The following is a 19046-nucleotide window of genomic DNA, read 5'->3' on the forward strand; positions in this document are numbered from 1 at the left end:
CGCCAATCTGGTTATGGCTGACTGGGAGGTGGAAACATTGTTCCGCATGCCTGGATTTAATGAGAATGTATGTTATTACCGAATGTTTGTAGATGACCTTTTTCTAATTTGGAAAGGTAGTGAGGCACCTTTGATCCAATTTGTAGAAGAGCTTAATGGCATTACAGATTTCCTTAAGTTTACTGTGAATTATTCTAGGTCAAATATCTCCTTTTTAGATGTTAGCATTAATAGACTTGCCAATGGTCTTTTGAATACTTCCATACACAGAAAGCCATGTTTTAGGAATACTCTTCTACATCGGCAGAGTATGCATCCTAGGTATGTGTTTGAAAACATCATGAAAGGACAGTCTATGAGGGCCTCATGTCTTAATCCTAGTACAGTTGAATATACTTTGGAGATATCTACCCTTAAGAACAGGCTTTTGGAAAGACAGCATCCCCTTAGGGATGTGGAAAGGAATATAGAATTAGTCAATTCTTTGAGGGAAGGTCTGGCCAGACCATATTTTTCTGATTGGAAGGGTGTAAACTCTGTTCCTAGCATTGGCAAAATAGAACCGCTTAGGATCCCTATGTATTTTACAAGGGATGTAAATATTATTAGAGAAGTGGTGAGGAGGCACTGGGATGTCTTATTGCTGGATGAAGATCTATCCGGTGTGGTGGGACAGGATCCCAGTTTTACATATAAGAACAAACAAAACATTAAAAATAAACTCTGTGATAGATCGGTCCATAGGACGCTGTCTTTGAGGAATGATTGTTTTAACACTCAGCCCTGTGGGAATTGCAATCAATGTAAGCATGTGGACTTAGGTTTGAATTTTATACATCCAGTGACTGGGATAGCTTATGAGTTTAGGACGAATACAACCTGTACAACCACTAATGTGGTATATCTAGCCCGGTGCACTTCTTGCATGTCTTTCTATGTAGGTAAGACGTGCAGGCAACTCAACATTTATAGTATTAGGATTGGATCCGAACAGAATGCACTTGCCAAACATGTTAAAAATTTGGGTGCAGAGCACTATTTTACTTTCAGTGCTATACAACATGTTTTGACAAGTATCAGAGGTGGGGATGTAGATTCCCACTTACAAGAGATTGAGCTTAGATGGATAGTCAGGCTGAGGGCAGATAAGAAGCCTGGACTAAATGACAGAATACAGGTTTTTAGACATTAGAAGCTTTCAGTTTAGTATGTATTTTTATGCACCCATGGTATTATGTGTTTTAAAATGTTTTTTAAAATGTTTTTTAAAAATGAACAGTGTTTTATGGATGTGTAAGCTGAAATGAATGCATATCTCTTTAAATGACTTAATGATATAGTACTCATTGCATTCAATCAATTAGCAATGAACCTATTAGCTTTGCTTTATGTATATTTAAATGAAGTGTTTTTATGGTGATTTTGTAGTTTGAAAAAGCCTATTTGGTGAAAGCGCTAACTTTTGCTAGCTGAAATAAATAATTTTACAACCTACAAGAACTGGGAATCATAATTTTGTGGTTTGTCTAGGCTGTCATCTCTACCTGCATGTGGACATTTTATTCGTTGTTGGAGTTTATAGTTTTGGATGCAGGAGAGTTTATCCCTTTATTGGTTTGTAGCGTGTTGATTTGCTTTATTTGTTAAGGTAAATTTACTGTTTTTTTATGTGTGGTTGTATCAAGTATAGTTTCATATTAATTAATTAAAAGGTAAATTTTACTGGTCAAGTTTTACTTGATTTACTTGAAGTGATTGTTATAAAGGTCTTGAGATGAATGTGTATTTTGTTCCGAGGAAGTCTTTTTTTGTATGAAAGCAGAGAAGAACAACATTTGACCACTAATCCAGTTGTGAATCTTTGTTATTATGAGTATTGGTGGATTTTCTGTACACAATAGTGCAGGTATTCATATATGTTTGTGTTTCTTATCATAGGAGACTTGGGGGGTTGGTCTTTGTCCCCTACACAACCTGATATCAGTGTCTTTTCAGACTCTGATGATGATGATGATGGTGGCCACAGTGTGGCACGGGTGGAGGTTTGGGTGCTGAATCTGTCCCAGAGGTTGACATCCCTCTTCTGCCCTCATGGTTACTGCACACAGCCAGTATGCCCCCACATACATGTCCCCAGATGCCACAGATATTGGACAGTCAGAGGCTGGGGACATTGAACAGCAAAGTGTGGCAACTTATTAGTCCAGTGAATGTAGACACTGGTCATAGCCAGAGAGCTGGCAAGGTCCCACACAGGCAGATTTACAGGGGTACTTGTAGGAGGCCTGCTGTCTGTCCACCATCTGTTGCAGTTGCCACATCACAGGTCACTTGGCACATGTTTTGGGCCATCATGGAGGCATAGGCATGTTCTGAATGGAACACCAGAGGCATGCTTAGGGTTATGGATTCAGCACAGTCTGACATCCATGACTGCCTCCACCACATTGGGGACACCCTGGGTTTGGTAAATGATGCAGTAGACAGAAGGTGGGCTGAGACAGTGTTTGTCTTAGACTGTTCATTCTGATGGAACATGTGGTTGGAGTTGAGCATCGGACTTGTGGACACAGGTCAGCAACTCCATATGCTAAGACTCTATGTGGCCGTGCACAATCAAGCTCCAGTAATGGCAGTACATCCAGCACTTACAGAGTGGGGTATGCTGTCCACACCATGACCTGGCAGGCCTTGGAATCATGGTCTTGGGCATTCCTGTGGGGGACACAGTCCCAGCAGACAGCAGCCACCATCAGGTACTAGTACCACTTCTGACCTTGGGCATGGAGGTGCCAGTGCAACTCCTGACATGGCCAGTTCCCATGCTAAGGGCCGGAGGCAGTGAACTGTCAGCTCTATCATGTATGGCCCAAAGCTGTCCAACATACACACATGTAGGGCTAGCACTGAGACTGACTGTGTACATGCACACACTCACACACCATTGTCAAATGCAGGTCACCTACGGACACGCACAGCAACTTTCCATGGTCCATCGTACCTACTTCCCATCATGACTCACACACATGCTGTCAATCATTTGGGTCAGCCTAGGTCTCCTGCACCCCCACACAACACACTGTTCAAGTGATGATACCTGTACCACATCCCTGCCATCCTCACTACTGATGTGGGGAAATGAAGCTATGTGTCTGATGCACAGGGTGACTATGTTAGTTAACATGTACTTGTGTAATGCAGTTTTGTTTTGCTATGCCACTTGTAGTGGTTAATAACAGATACTGTATACTGGCATTTGTCATGAGTATGCTACTTTTGAGTACCTTATGTTGTATAATATTTTAATGGTTGTATAGTTAGACACTGACAGGTGTGTCATGGATCTGTTTCTGTTTCAGGTGTCTGTTGGGATAACCTATGGACACACAGTGGCAATAAAGCAGCACAGGTTGGCATGTCAGCACAGCAGAAATATGTCTTTAGCATGGTACAGCACTATAAGTGCATGGCTCCATAGGTTCATACGTGTATAACTGGCTAACAAGGACAATGACAGCATTCAGCATACTCATGCATCCCTAATCTGAGGACAGATCTGCTACACTTGATAAATGAAACCAGGGTTTTGTGAACTCACACATCTATAAGCTGTGGTGATGGCGATGACCCATCTACAAATATCCTGTGTCCAGTACAGACAGTTGCCTGACACCAGTTATGATTGTCATGTTCTGCATCCCATTTTGTGACCTGCACATGATGTGTGTCACAGTAGATGTGTGCTTCACATGCATGGGGGGTCTGTTACATGTAGGGTGTGCTGTCTGTGTTACATACCTGTCTCTCCAGCATGTACTATGTATACCACAGTGATGTTGTAGGCCTGTAGAACAGGTGAGACATGTGTTAGTCCTGTCATGGATATGCAGGAGGTACACAGTGGAATCTGACACCTCCTTTTATGGAACCATACACATCCCTCCAAAGCATTTATGAAACAGACTATACATGTATGGTCATGACGCAGACTCCATTGGGCATGTTATCTATACTGTGTATTGACGTACCATGGAACCTGTGTGGCTGCTACAGTTGTACAATATGACTGTGTAGTGAACTAGCAAGGGTGGCATTGCACACAATGATAGGTGTGATGACTGCCACATTCAGTATAGTAGTGACAGCCTGGGATTTACATCCCAAACCTGTCAGTATAGGCTGTGCTTCAGTGAATGCATCCCCACATGTTATCGACCAGTGAAAGTTACAGGCTACATTACTCTCTGTGTCCATAACTTCATGTGTAATGGCTCAACTCTGTGTGGTGTGCAGACACTACAATATTTTGCAGAGGTGGATGATTTCCCACAGGATAGTATTGCAGTCATTGGCAGTTAGTGTTTGTCAGTGGCTTAGAGAACAACTGACTGTCTTAGGCCAGCCTGGATAACTGTAGGTTCTGTGTGGGATTCTGTGACAGTATGCAATCACCTGCTGATGTACTCAGTCTGAAGTCAGTAACAGTGGCTGTGACTGCAGAGAGGGAATAAGTAGACAGGGTATGCCAATAATGGTGAACTCCACTGGTGACTGGCATCATTGCAGCATAGGGGTCCCAATGCAACCTTCCCAGAGTATGACTGTCAGACACTTGCCTATCCACCAGCTGACATAACACTCTGTTCATGATGCACACAGTTTCCAGCAAGGCTTGCTGGCCTAATATTGTCATACACTTTGTCAGATCATGGTTGGTGGAGTGAGACATATGTCCGACCTCCATTGCTCCGCTGGTTATAGTCTGTAGGCATGAGCTGGCCTTGACCAAAAGTAACAGTGTTTGGTCCAGCGTCAGTAGGTGTACGACAGTGTCAATGCTCATATCCATGCTAGCTTCTACCATGGCATTTCAGGTGACATGACTCAGAGATCTGGGGACATCACTTGGCTCTACATGCTAATATTCCTCTGTGTAACTATGCATTGCAGTTAATTCCAGCATGTTGCAAGATGAGAGCTATGTAAGGTGTCTATACAGAGCACAGACAAATGCCTTAGGAAAGTGTAATATGTACACACTGTGCTGCTTAGTCATGCTATGGCTCACTTCTCAAAGGATGGTCCAGGTCCTTAACTACAATGCCCTGCAGCAGTGCTCTGACATCCCCACAAAACTAGAACTACCGGCATGTACTCCCCCTTGCAGAAAATACAAAGATATATGTCAAGACAGCCATTTATTACCTCCTGTGGGATGCCTGACATAGCAATACTGCACCTCCCCCTTCAGATGGAACAGGCAAGTATGCAGAGCTCTACATCCATGTATTATCTCAGCAGCATTACAACTGCATGACCTTAGCCTTATGTGGCAGGAGAGACATGGGGTTGTCATGGCTCAGCAAACCTGACTGGTGGACAACTGCCATTAGTAGGCTGTACAATAACAGGTGGGCAGTGCTGTGTGATAGTTGGGGTGAGGGTGGCCCCCCTAACAAGGAGGCACTACCTCCTCAACTAAATGTAACACATAGTGTTGTTGTGATGTTAAGTGGACACAGTAAGTGACAAATGCAGCCACCCACACAAAGCAGAACCACAACCAACAGTGTAGTTACATGTGTGACCTCAAAGGAGAGGCCCAGATTGTTGGTGACCTAATATGTCATGATGCCATATATGCTGGGTCTGTATTCAGACCTAAGCTGTTCTCCTACACTGTCTGTGTCAACTACACTCCCTTGTCTCCAACACGTGACACATGACATTCCTACAACCTGTACAATAACTTCCATATTTACAGAGCAGTTCATACCTGGCCTGTCACTGCAAGATACATAGCATCTATTGCACATGCTAACATTCCAGGCTACATACCACATGTGTTCTGACAAGGATTACTAACACCATTGGGAAACCCTTGCAATCATACTGACACCACTGACTGCACACCAGCTGGGTGGACAATGGCAACTGTTATATCCTTGCACAGAGGTGGTACATCCACTGACCACCATGATTATACATCTCTTTGTCTAAGTATCCATATCTGTATGCCCATAGGGACATTCATCATTTAGCTGATCAGCACACATATGTGTTTTATACACAGTTGACTGTACACAGTTTGAATGTGTGACAGGGGGAGCATGACTGTGAAACATGGTGGACATTTCTGAGGCAGTCACCAAGGGTCTGAGTGAGGGTACATCAGGGTGTACAACCACCTACACTGATCCAAGCCATCTGACTATATCCCCCACTCAGGCTACATTTACAAAGCACCCATTTAGGCATCCATGATACTGTCATTCTAGGGGATACTAAGTAGCCCACTGTTGGCACACACACTTAACACAGAGACATCTGCCTCCAATAGCTGATCTGTAAGCAACAGTGCTCAGCAGGGTGCATTCCTGGGTCCTCTACTGCTTGGTATCCATTCAACCACAATACTTGTGACTACTGGCTGTGGGTGGCTGTTGCCTGCAAATTGTGAGCAATCACAGAGTCTCTGTGATATGTCACTATCCTGCAAGAGTGTATTGCGAACACATCCCTGTTGACATATTAATGGCCATAAGCTCCATGCAAATACATATGTAGTATCATTTCCATCAGACCAATGTACCTGTTAAGTAGCACATCAGCTGCAATATGTGATGAACATACTTAGGGGTGAAAGAACTGGGCACACAGACCTTGCCACACAGGTTTACACCTAATGTGCCTCAGATCACCATGTCTCTACAGTGGTACACCAGGAATCATATGGTATAGCTGATGCCACAGTCACTTGTAAATGACATACTCAAAACCTCCATGTACTCTTCCCTCAGCATGCCAATATCTGAATGCAATGGCCATTTGGTGATGTACATTTCCAAGCAGTGCTGGCAATTACACACAACAGTATGGTCCCTCATAAGGACACTTCACATCTTAGGTATGTATTCAATGGGGATCATCTGCAATGTGTGTCATTGCTGCCTGCAGCATATAGGCTACTCACAGGTGATCTGTACTTTGCATGTGGGGCAATGTGTGACCCTGCTTGAATGCATATACTGCATATCTGTAGGAGGCATAGTAGATGTATAACTCATTGTAAGGACATTAACCTTATATGTGACATCAGTACTACATGCCTGTGGGAGAGATTTGTCTAGCAGACAAACACTTCCTTAAAACAGAGCCCTGCCTAATGGCACATGGAGCACCTCAGTGCACCTCACCACATGCCATCTGTATGACTGGCTGGACAACAGTCATCTCAACACAGGGCATCTGCCTGTGTCTCTTCTGGACTGGGGCAATATGTGCTGATCTTTTAACTATGGATATAAAGATATCTATGATTGTGAGGGCTGTGTGGCGATTATGCTAGTAACATTTAAACATCCTATGGTTCCATAACATGATGTAAAATGATCTAACAGGCTCACACACAAACATCGCTACACTGAGGCTAGCACCACTTCCAGTCACTGTGTACAGAACAAGCCAAGGCACACACATAATGCAAGTGGGCTATGTAGATGAGAACACTTACCTATGTAATGGTACACACTACACACTACAGCTGACAGTACATGATGCATGCAACATACCTAATGTCTGCTAGTACTATCAGTTCAGGATCTATTATGCTTGATTACATCAGCAAGCTTTGTTGTGGTCAGTTCTTTGGGGAGGCCACATCACACGCTACAAATAAAATACTGTAAAACCCTACATATTTCTAAGTTACCAAAATGATCATATTTGTGCCATCTGGACATACACTTGCACCAAGTAGCCTGGAGTGAGATTAGAACTCTACCTATCTAGTCTTACATACTATAGCTCACAGTATTTATTGAATGTGCCATGGCTTAAGTCTGATGTTACACTGTCAGCTGATAGTCTTCAGGTGGATGACATCATCAGGTCTTGTAGAAGAGGGCAGTCTGGAAGCCAGCAGTAGGGTACAGGGCCAAAAGGTCCATAACCAATGAGGTGTATAGCCCATGAGAGCATGGCAGGTGTTTTGCTGGGAGATATACAAACATACACACAAACATACACACACATACACATGCACCAAGTAGCCTAGAGTGAGATTAGAACCCCTATATATCTAATCTTACATACTATAGATCACAGTATTTTTTGAGTGCACCACAGCTTAAATCAGATACTATACTGTCAGCTGGTAGTCTTAAGGTGGATGACATCATCAGGCCTTCTAGAAGAGGGCAGCTTGGAAGCCAGAAGCAAGTTACAGGGCCAAATAGTACATAACCATTGCAGGTGGATGGCCCATGAGGGCACGGCAGTTGTTTTATAGGGGTATATACACACATACATGCACACCAAGTAGCCTGGAGTGAGATTAAAACCCCTACCTATCTAATTTTACACACTATAGATGACAATTGCATGTGTCACAGCTTAAATCTGATATTACACTGTCAGCTTGTAGTGTTAAGGTGGATGACATCATCAGGTCTTGTAGAAGAGGGCAGTTTGGAAGCCAGCAGCAAGTTACAGGGCCATAAAGTGCATAATCATTCCAGGTGGTTAGCCCATGAGGACATAGCAGTTGTTTTTCAGGGGTACACACACACACACACACACACACACACACACACACACACACACACACGCACCAGGTTGTCTGGAGTGAGATTAGAACCCTTATCTATCTAGTCTTATTCACTATAGATCACAGTAAGTATTGCATGCGCTAGAGGTTAAGTCAGTTGGATATGTGATTGCAGGCTCAGTACTTGTGCATTACATAAATTAGGCTTGTGTTGAATGGCATCTGTGGCTTGCAGAGTGATATTGCTTCATACTGTTATCTGCCTCTAGTATCCCAGCAGTGGGATAACTGTTATTGTCCTAGCTATGTGTGTATAGTTACCAGTATGGCCATATGTGGCTGCTTGCAGTTACATAGGCAAACTTGGGCAGGAACAATGTTCTCTGTCCATGTGTGAGCATTGACATTATACATTACACCACCTGCTGACCTGCATCTCTCTATGTAGTGACATCCAGCAGGCATAGGGGTCTGTAGGTAAGTGGATTACGTACTGTTGCACTCTTAGTTTGGATCCTTTAAGCAACAGTATGGATTTGTGATAGTGCAGATTTACTCACCATTATTAGGATAGGTAGGGCAATACAAACATTCACACGCATATTTATGTAATTAACAGGGGATGTATATATAAATGTAGCTGTGTGTGTGTGTGTGTGTGTGTGTGTGTGTGTGTGTGTGTGTGTGTGTGTGTATATGATACGTATGTGTTATGTAGATATATGGGGCGAGTCTATGTATCACTGTGATATATATATATATATATATATATATATATATATATATATATATATATATATATTTAGCTAGAGCTATATATATATATATATATATATATATAGAGAGAGAGCTATATATATATATATTTATATATATAGAGCTATATATATATATATATATATATATATATATATATATATATATATATATATATAGCTATATATATATATATATATATATATATATATATATATAAAATATAGCTATATATATTGGTATATATCTATTTGATACTACATAACAATAGTTATACCATGTGTGTGAGAGAGTGATAGTGACAGACAATATGTATATGTCTGTATGTATAGGCATATCTATACATAACAGGTCATTCTGATGACAGGGCAACACAATTGCACTCATTTTAACTAAGGTTTTGGGCATGCCCAGTGTGACTGTCAGTACTTATAAAGTGACTCCAGGCCACACCTGCCTGCACTCCAATCTGGGATTTTGTGTGTTACAGACCATACGTCTCAATTGTCCAGAGTTTCTCAGAATGTTCAGAGTTTTAGCTCATACTTTTGGTCTGTTCCTCATAACATTTGTGGTTTTCTGGCAAATCACATGGATGAACTGAGGACCGAAGTCACAAAATAATGACATATATTTGAGTTTCTGACTTCAAATCCTTCAGAAAAATGTCTTTTGAAATAAACCTTGTTATTCTAGCAACATTTTAATTTTTTGAGAGCCGTATTTAAAATATGCCTCTATATGTGGGTATTTGTACCCCCATTTTGTCAGGCTTTGTCCAGACTTGTTGCTCTAAGATGATGAGATGTATCATGCAAGGAATCCATAACAAACGACTATAGATAGGTAGATCCTGGATTTCGACAATATTAACAGAAACAGCTGAACACCAACAAGACTTCATGATGAAAGCGCTTAACAACTTGTTTTATTGTGTACAATAAACGCTGTGAGCTGTGTTTGGATCCATTTCCTGGAGTCTCCTTGCTGGTGTTCAGCTGTTTCTGTTAATGATGAGATGTATGTTACAGATGCTGACATCTGCACCTGTTTCTGAAGTACTGCACTGCACTCAAAATGTCCATGGCATTCGTCAGCTGTTTGCTGTACTTAATATGTGACTGAGGTTTATAATGTTACACCACACACAGAATGACAGTGTGTGAAAACACCAATATAATAATACCTCACGTGCACAAGATGTGAATATTTCCAGATTAGAACCATCAACACCATCACCCATGCTAACTTCCCTAATCCAATGAGACACACAGACTGCCAGAGTGGAGTCATTCATCACACATTCAACAGCATAAATATGTACATTGTTATTTCTGCTTTACGTGGGACATACAATGTATGATAGAGTATCATGTTACAGCCCTGAGATTGCCTGGTCTGCTGATATACCACTGCTGACTTACTGTTAAAACAGTTATATTGGAACACTGCTGTGTTGTGGGTGAGGGAACAACAGCACATGATTTGCTGGCATAGACAGTAGTCCACAAATCATGTGACCCCACTGTTTAACATCTCCCTTGACTGATGTAGTGAAAATTCCAACCATGAGTCCAAGTGATTATTAGGGGACACATACTATTGGTCTGGGTATCTATAGTCCCATGTGGATGTTACAGCTGTCCTAATAGCCCACTATATTTCTTTGCACAAATGCAGAAAATCCATACATACAATACCATATTAATCCTGACAAGTAGTGTGTAGTTTAGAGACCTATCTTGTGAATGCTGCAGTTGACAGAACTGTAGTTCAGGGCTGACTCTGTGTGATGCCAGCAGTACACAGCCAATACATGGATAGGTACAGGTTGTGTGGGTTGCCTGGCCTCAACAATTTTACTATATGTATGTGAGTAATAGTAAGGTGTCAGTCCCCAGGCCCTAGGTTGTCAGTGAATGTGCTATGCGTTGCCTCTTAGGCAAAGCCAGGGCATACTGGTCATGCCTACATCTGCCTACAGGGACATCATCAGGGGGTTCCTCCTCCAAGTCCTCCTATGAGTGTGGCTGTGGTGACCTAGGCACTGGTGGGAGGTTGTGTTTCCCTTCCCTTTGCTGATCCTGCGGCAGCTGTTTCCACAAGATCATATTGTGTAGCATGGTGCATACTGTGAATATCTGTGCACATGTGGCTACAGTGTACTGCAGGGCTCCACCAGATATATCAAGGCACCGGAACCGTGACTTCAGAAACCCAAACTCACACACTATAATGTTCCTAGTTTGTGTGTCTGCCTCATTATGGTGTTCTTCAGTGGGTGGGTGTGTATTTCTGATGGGTGTCATATTCCATGGTTCCAGTGTGTAGCCAGCATCTCCCAGTAAATGCCCGTGTGAGATGTCCCCCCTAGCAAACATCTGGTACAGCTGTGATGTGTGCCAAATATGGGAGTTGTGATAACTGTCAGATCTGCCAGCACACACATTCATGATAATGCCTTGGGCATTGCACATGTCCTGGCAGTTGATGGAGTGTTACCCCTTGTGGTTGATGTTGATTCTACCCTCTTCACTGGGTGGTGACTTGATGTGTACATCAGTGAAATCTATGGCACCCAGTACCTCAGGGAAGTGCGCTACATGGTAGAAGTGTTGCATATTGCTGGCCCTCGCCTCAGGGGTGAGGTGAAAAAAAATGTGCTTACTGGTATGTGGTAGCATGATATCCAGGAACTGGTGAGGTACCCTGGAAGCAGATACCTGTGAGACCCCCATCATGTCCCCAGTTGGTCTTTGAAAGTACCTGTAGCTAGTATCCTAAGGGCTACACATACCTTTGTTTCCACTGGGATGGGTTCTCTCTGTTGGCTCTGGGTCTGAGTTGAAGGTGGCAGAGCTCAGTGAGTTCTTGTAGTATGTCCCTGTCCACCCTGTAGTGCTCTACAATCTCCAGCTCATGTAACTCCTGGAAGGTTACAATGGGCCTGAACACTCTTCCCCTTCCCTGTCTAGGCCTATTGTCAGCAGCAGCAGCACTGACTTCAGCATCTAGCACATACAGATGTAGCAGACCTGCAGCAAACCCTAGCATTCTGTCAGTTAAAATTCCCAAGTCTGTACTCCAATGGTGCAGAGTATTGGGGAAAAACAGATTGTAGGGTGTATGCATACTTTATAGTGCTCTGCTGTAGGTGCAGACTGTGTGATTGGCTACCTATGATGCATTACACCTGCCTAGTATATCATAACATCATTTAATGGTCCTAGTTTAAGTTAAACAGGGGTCAAAATTAATTAATATATCATTGTCTTTTAGATACACTCAGTACTGTGACACAGCACGCAAACGTGCTCCCCGTATGTAAACAAAGCTCAGCACTTAGTGCATATAGTCCCCCCATACGTCCATGCTCAGTATGGTGGTGCACCATGCAAACACATGGAAACATGCATCTCTTAGCTAAACAAAGCTTAGAAGTGAGTGCACACACCCACTCTGAAAGGCCACGCTCAGCACAGTGGCACACCATACAAAGAGGTGCAACTATGCTGAAATAAGCTTAGAAGTCATTGGACACACCCTCCCCTGATGTCAGCTACTTCTCTGTCAACATCAACATAGTTCTCTGCATACAAGGAGGGGATATGTGGACACGAATATTGCTTTATGCAGTTCAGTACCTCCATCTCATTTGCATAGAGATCCATGCTCACAGCCTGGAAACTACATGTTTCAAAGCTCTACCATGTTAGCAACAGCTCCACTCCACCATTGCAGATACTCCACACAGAGTCCTGTAATACATTACTGTCACATAATATTACTTTTATTTTTTCTATTTTTTTATTTTTTTTATAAAGCATGTTTGCTCACTGTGGTGCACCTCGCAAACATGCCCATGCCCAGGTTAGTAAAAAAATAAATACATTTAATTTAATTTATTTCCTTTTCTTTTTCAGACACACAGAGAATAATGTTGCTCATATCTGTATGTGATATGCCATTTCTCTTCTTCTGTCTGCATTTTTACAGCCCCATTTGGTTGTCTACATTCCTGCACACGGAATTTTTCTGTGTACACTACGAACACTGACACGGGGTCTGCACAGCTGTCTGTCTGCTTGCTGGATTGCTCTATCTGCCTCATTTGCATGAGATTCATCTGCTTATGAGGTGATTGGCATGCCATGGAAGTTTCCATGTTGGCACGCTCATGCGTATTACTCAACAGCTCTTACTGAATCTAAAAATGTTCGTGGCCATGTTAGCAATGCAGTGTGATACCTGCACAGAAAAACAATGTGTAGGCTTTATTAAATTACCCCATTGGTTTAAGCCATAAAGATTTTATCACACAGCCCTAAATGCAGCAGGAGACACAATGTCTAGTCAGTGATTCTGCTCTTATTTTCCTTAGTGGTGAGCTAATTGCTATCATGGGTTGCCAGAGAATGGCTGGTTAGTCTCTGCAAAAAGGATGAAAGTACTGGAATTGTTTTACAGTTCCCAGATGCCTAAGCCAAGCTCTAGGTGTGTTTTGTGTTACATCTGTGCTAGATTATGGTTCAGATTCTAGCCAGGGGGGTAGTGTGGGAACCACAGATTTAGGTGACCAGATGTGATGTTATTCTATAGCCAGCACTGAAATTGTATTTAGATATCAGTGTGATGTGATAGTGACACTCAGCACGTTCTTCTGGAATTGACAAGATCATTCACCTACTTCATCTTGCTTTGCTTTAGTAAATAACCAGGGAACTGTAATTATTCAGTTCAGTGAGGAAAATAATGAGATTAGCTAAAAGCATTGTTTTTCTGTATCTGTCTCTTTCCATTTGTGCTATTTTTTATATTTCCTGTGAATTGAAACTCTGTTGTTTACTGTAAATAGATATTCAGTATTTTCATGTTCTTTTATTATTTATTACTAAATATATGTAAACTTTTCATTGTGGCTGGCCTTTTTTAGGAAATATTTAACCTTTGACAGTACTTTAATTTATTTAGTGATGCTGTGGCATTACGCTCCTGAAAGTCTTGTTGTGTGGTCAACATTATCATTGGTATTAGTATTAATTTCACTCAGTATAACTGGATACCCTTTTAAGAGCCTTAGAGTAATAAGCTGGTGGAGAGGAACTACAGTATAGCCTGGGCAGAGGTAGTAGAGCGGGTAATCTGTGCCAGACTTTCCCAGGTGTGTGTGTGTGTGTGTGTGTGTGTGTGTGTGTGTGTGTGTGTGTGTGTGTGTGTGTGTGTGTGTGTGTGTGTGTGTGTGAGAGTTACTTGGAACAAGGACATAGAGATGCTTAGTGGTCAGTGTGGGTTCCTATTTGGGGCCTGGAGACAGACAGAGAGAGAGAGAGAGAGAGAGAGAGAGAGAGAGAGAGAGTGAGAGAGTCAAGACCCAGGACTGGAGTGTGTTCCCTATGTGCTCTTAAGGGAAATTGTGCTTGGTGCACAGAGCTGCATCTGAAAATACTGTGTGTGTCTATTTTTCTCAAAGTGAGTGTTCCCCCAACAGTGTCCATAGTGAGGATTGAGGCTTCTTGATCACTGGCACAGAGAAAGGACCTCACATATTTGTGAGCAGTGGTGTGGATATTAATTGAACTTCTGTAGCCTGTAAGCAGTTGTCACTAAAGGTGTGTGTACTCACAGCAGCCACAAGGTAAACATAGAGAGTTTCATTTTTCACAACAGTTTTATTTTTTGTTAGTTTAGACAGGGAAAGCAGGCAAAGATGATTAGCAGAGGATTATGAAAAGCTGAAAAGAACCAAAGTGTGTGAATCCAAATGATTGGTGTATGACAACCTGACTAAAGAGGAAAAGATTTCAACCTTAGTCACAGCTACAGCAAAGACCAGCAACCAGGAGGAAAACCAGTCTGGTGATGGTGATTTACAGCCATCAGAAACAGGACAGTTTATCTTTTCCTCAGAGGACTTAAAAACCCATCTGGAGTTGAAGAGACTTCAACTGGAGGCCACACGTTTGGAATTAACATCAGGGGAGAGACTGCGGCAGGCAAAACATATGTAATTAGAATCAGCAGAGAGACTGTGGTGTTTGGAGGCTGAAGAAAATGAGAAACAGTACCAACATGAAGGGGAGATGCTGACTCTTCATCAGGGTCATGGAAGCAATGTGGAAGGGAATAACCGAACCTCAGAAGCAATAAAGGTCAGGAAATTTCTTCCACAGTTTACAGAGTGTAGTCATTTTGATAGTTTTATTCATATTTTGAAAGAGTATGCAAACAATATAATGTTGACCGAGGGCTCTGGGTATGGTTCCTGACCCCTTACTCCATGGTAAAAGCTGTAACTGCTGTTTCTAAATTGTCAGACACTGTTTAAACTATGATAAAGTTAAACAATGTTTATTGAAATGTTTGAAGTTAACACCTAAAGCTTATAGAAAAAAAGTTTCATGAGAATAGACACAAAGCAAATGAAAGTGCATGTGATTATATTGCTGAGTTAAACACCTTTTTTCATAGGTGGGTGAGTGGTCTCAGGTCACCAATTTTGAAAGGCTGGCAGATGTTTTGGTGAGGGAATAAGCCCTTAGCACTCTGCCTGAAGACCTGAGAATCTGGTTGGCAGACTGGAAGTGTAACTCTGCAGATGAACTGAGGCGAAAAGGGGATCTCTACTTGGCAAGCAGGGCATCACTGCACAAGAAGGGGATACCCAGTGCTGCATATGGATATAAGGGAACACATGGTGGGCAGCCTAAATGACCCCGACAGAGTCCACCAGTAATGGGAAGCCAGTAGTTCAGGTGTACAGCCCGGATCAAGGTTTAGATGTTTTAAATGCAACCAGTGGGGCCAAGTAGCATACAGATGTCCACAGAAGCAAGATGGGGAACAAAAGGTGAGGCAGCCATCAAGTGGGAACAACATAACTCAAGTGGTAAGTTGTCTGGCGACAACAGGGATACCAAATTATCACTGGAGTTTGTATCATATCTTAGTGGATGGAAGACAGACCACTGCTAAGAGAAACACAGCCTCTGACGTAACCATTGTGAAGCCTGTACTGGTTAAAGATGAGCAGTACTTCCTTGGGCAGTCTAGTCCAGTCAGAATTTTAGGAGGGACCCCATTCTAAATACCTTTGGCTAAGGTTCACCTTGACTGGGAGGGTGGAAAAGGAAGCAAGCAAGTAGGTGTGTTTGAGAATATCCCTGCAGAGGTCCTGATAGGGAATCATTCTGATAATGTAGTACCTTGTGTGCTTGCAGTTACATGCAGTCAGGCTTGGAGGCAGACATGCAAGTCTGGTAGGCTGGGGGAGACCCAGACAGACCCCACACCTGAAGCCAGGACTGGTGATGTGGCTATTTCAGGGAGGGAGCTACCATGTAGCAGTGAGCCTGTAGGTGAGCCACAGCTGCTGGTATGTACTGATGCTCCCTTGGACAGGGAGACTGAAAGGGCAGAGGTGAGTATTAGTACCCAGGCTGACAGTGAGGCACCACTGTCAGAAAATACCAGACTTCCTGTGGAAGGGAATCTGGAAATGGTCACAAAGAGACTCAGCTCTTGAGCCCTACATTACTAGGCTGGAGGGAGGTAGCTAGGGAGGCACCTGAATCTCGAGGAAAAGGGGAGTCTGTATACTGGAACAAAGGGTTACTATATAGAGAGTGGGCCCCTGAGAGGGGTCTAGAGGATCAGGTAATACAGCAGTTGGTAGTGCCCAGAACCTACTGTCTGGCACTTCTAGCCATAGCCCACGATATTCCTTTTGCAGGTCATATGGGATTAAAGCATACCAAGAGACATATTATTCAGAACTTTTATTAGGCTGGGATTGAAAGGGATGTAACAGGGTACTGCAGGACCAGGGTTCAGTGCCAAAAAGTAGGTGAGGCAGGAGAAAAGGTCAAAGCTCTTTTGATGCCTTTGCCTGTGATTGGGGAGCCATTTCAGAGCTTAGCTATGGATATTGTGGGGCCTCTCAGTACCCCAAGTTCACAGGGAAGAAGTATATCCTTAGGCTACTAGATACTCTGAGGTGGTGACTCTGTCCTCCATCGGCAGAGAAGGTGGCAAATGCTTTGTTAGAGATTTTCAGCTGGTTAGGTTTCCTGAGAGAAATACTGACTGACAGAGGTGCCAATTTCATGTCAGATCTGCTGGCTTGACTGTGGGAACGCTGTGGAGTGAAGCACCTAAAAACCACCCCCTACCGCTCCCAGACTATTGGTCTTGTGGAGAGGTTATATGCTAAAGACAATGCTGCAGGCATTTGCAGACCAGTTTAAGAGACAGTGAGACAAATATTTGTCCCATCTGCTGTTTGCATACAGAGAGGTACCTGAGTAATCCACAGGCTTTTTACCCTTTGAGTTGCTTTGTGGGCATATGGTGAGGGAGACCTTTAGATTTGATTCATGATGTGTGGGAGGGGGAGTATGACTCCCACAAGAAGTACTTTGTGGCATATGGTCTAAACCTCAGCACAAGGCTTAGGGAGCTCATGGGCTTGGCCCAGGTGAACCTGGCAGGAGCCCAACAGTAGAAAAAGGTTTGATATGACAGGAATGCTCGAGTCTGAGAATATACTGTAGGAAAGCAGGTTATAGTGCACATTCCTGTCAGACACAATAATCTGCAGGTAGCTTTGGAGGGACCCTTCGAAGTGGTAAGGAAGGTCAGTGATATTAACTACATGTTAATCTGCTAGGCAGGCGGCAAGTGCACAAACTATACCATGTTAACATGATGAAGCCTTACCATGATAGGGAGGCCATAGTGCTGAGTATTTGCAGTAGATGGCAGGAGGAGTCTGAGGGGGATCTGGTGACTGATCTTCTCAGTGAGTCTCAGCCTGAAACCTCGGTGGAAGGGGTAGCAATGTCCCAGTGTGTATCCCCTATCCAGGTTCAAGAAGTCCAAGCAGTGTTAGAGAAGTTTGGGGCATGTTCACTGGGAAACCTGGGTGCACTCAGCTGGTGCAACACCATGTGGAAACAGGATACCAAAGGCCTATCAAGCAGGACCCTTACAGGGTAGCTGAGTGAGTCAGGCAGACCCTGAGGGAGGAGATACAGGAAATGTTGGAACTGGGGGTAATCCAGGAATCCAGCAGTTTATGGACTTCCCCAGTGGTGCTGGTACCAAGGAAAGATGGCAACACCAGGTTCTGTGTGAACTACAGAAAATTAAATAGTCACACAGAGTCAGATGCTTACCCCATGCCTAGGACAGATAATGCCTTAGAGCAGCTAGGTAGGGCTAAGTATCTGACCACTACTGATCTGAACAAGGGCTACTGGCAGGTTCCCTTGTCTTACAGTGCTAGAAAGAGGTCAGCCCTTGTGACTCCTTTTGGATTATACACATTTAGGAAGACACCCTTTGGGATGAAAAATGTCCCAGCAACCTACCAGAGGCTGGTAGATCATATTCTAGCAGAAGATTATGTCCTTGCTTACCTGGACAATATTGCTATCTACAGCCATTCCTGGAAAAAGCACCTTCAGCATGTCAGAGAAGTCCTGGACAGACTGCAAAGGGCAGGGTTGACCATTAAGCCCAGTAATTGTCAGGTGGGTATGGTAAAGATCTCCTACCTGGGACACAGAGTGGGGAGTAGTAAGATCAGGCCAGAACCTGCCAAAGTGGAAGCTATTCAGGTGTAGCCTACCCCTTTTACCAAATAAACATGTAAGGGCATTCTTGGGGACAGCAGGGTACTGTAGAAAGTTTGTTCCCAATTATAGTACAATAGCTGTCCCCTTACAGACCTGATGAGGAAAAA

Source organism: Protopterus annectens, chromosome 1.part1, assembly GCF_019279795.1.
Source record: "Protopterus annectens isolate FY-2018-M chromosome 1.part1, PAN1.0, whole genome shotgun sequence".
Lineage (NCBI taxonomy): Eukaryota > Metazoa > Chordata > Ceratodontiformes > Protopteridae > Protopterus > Protopterus annectens.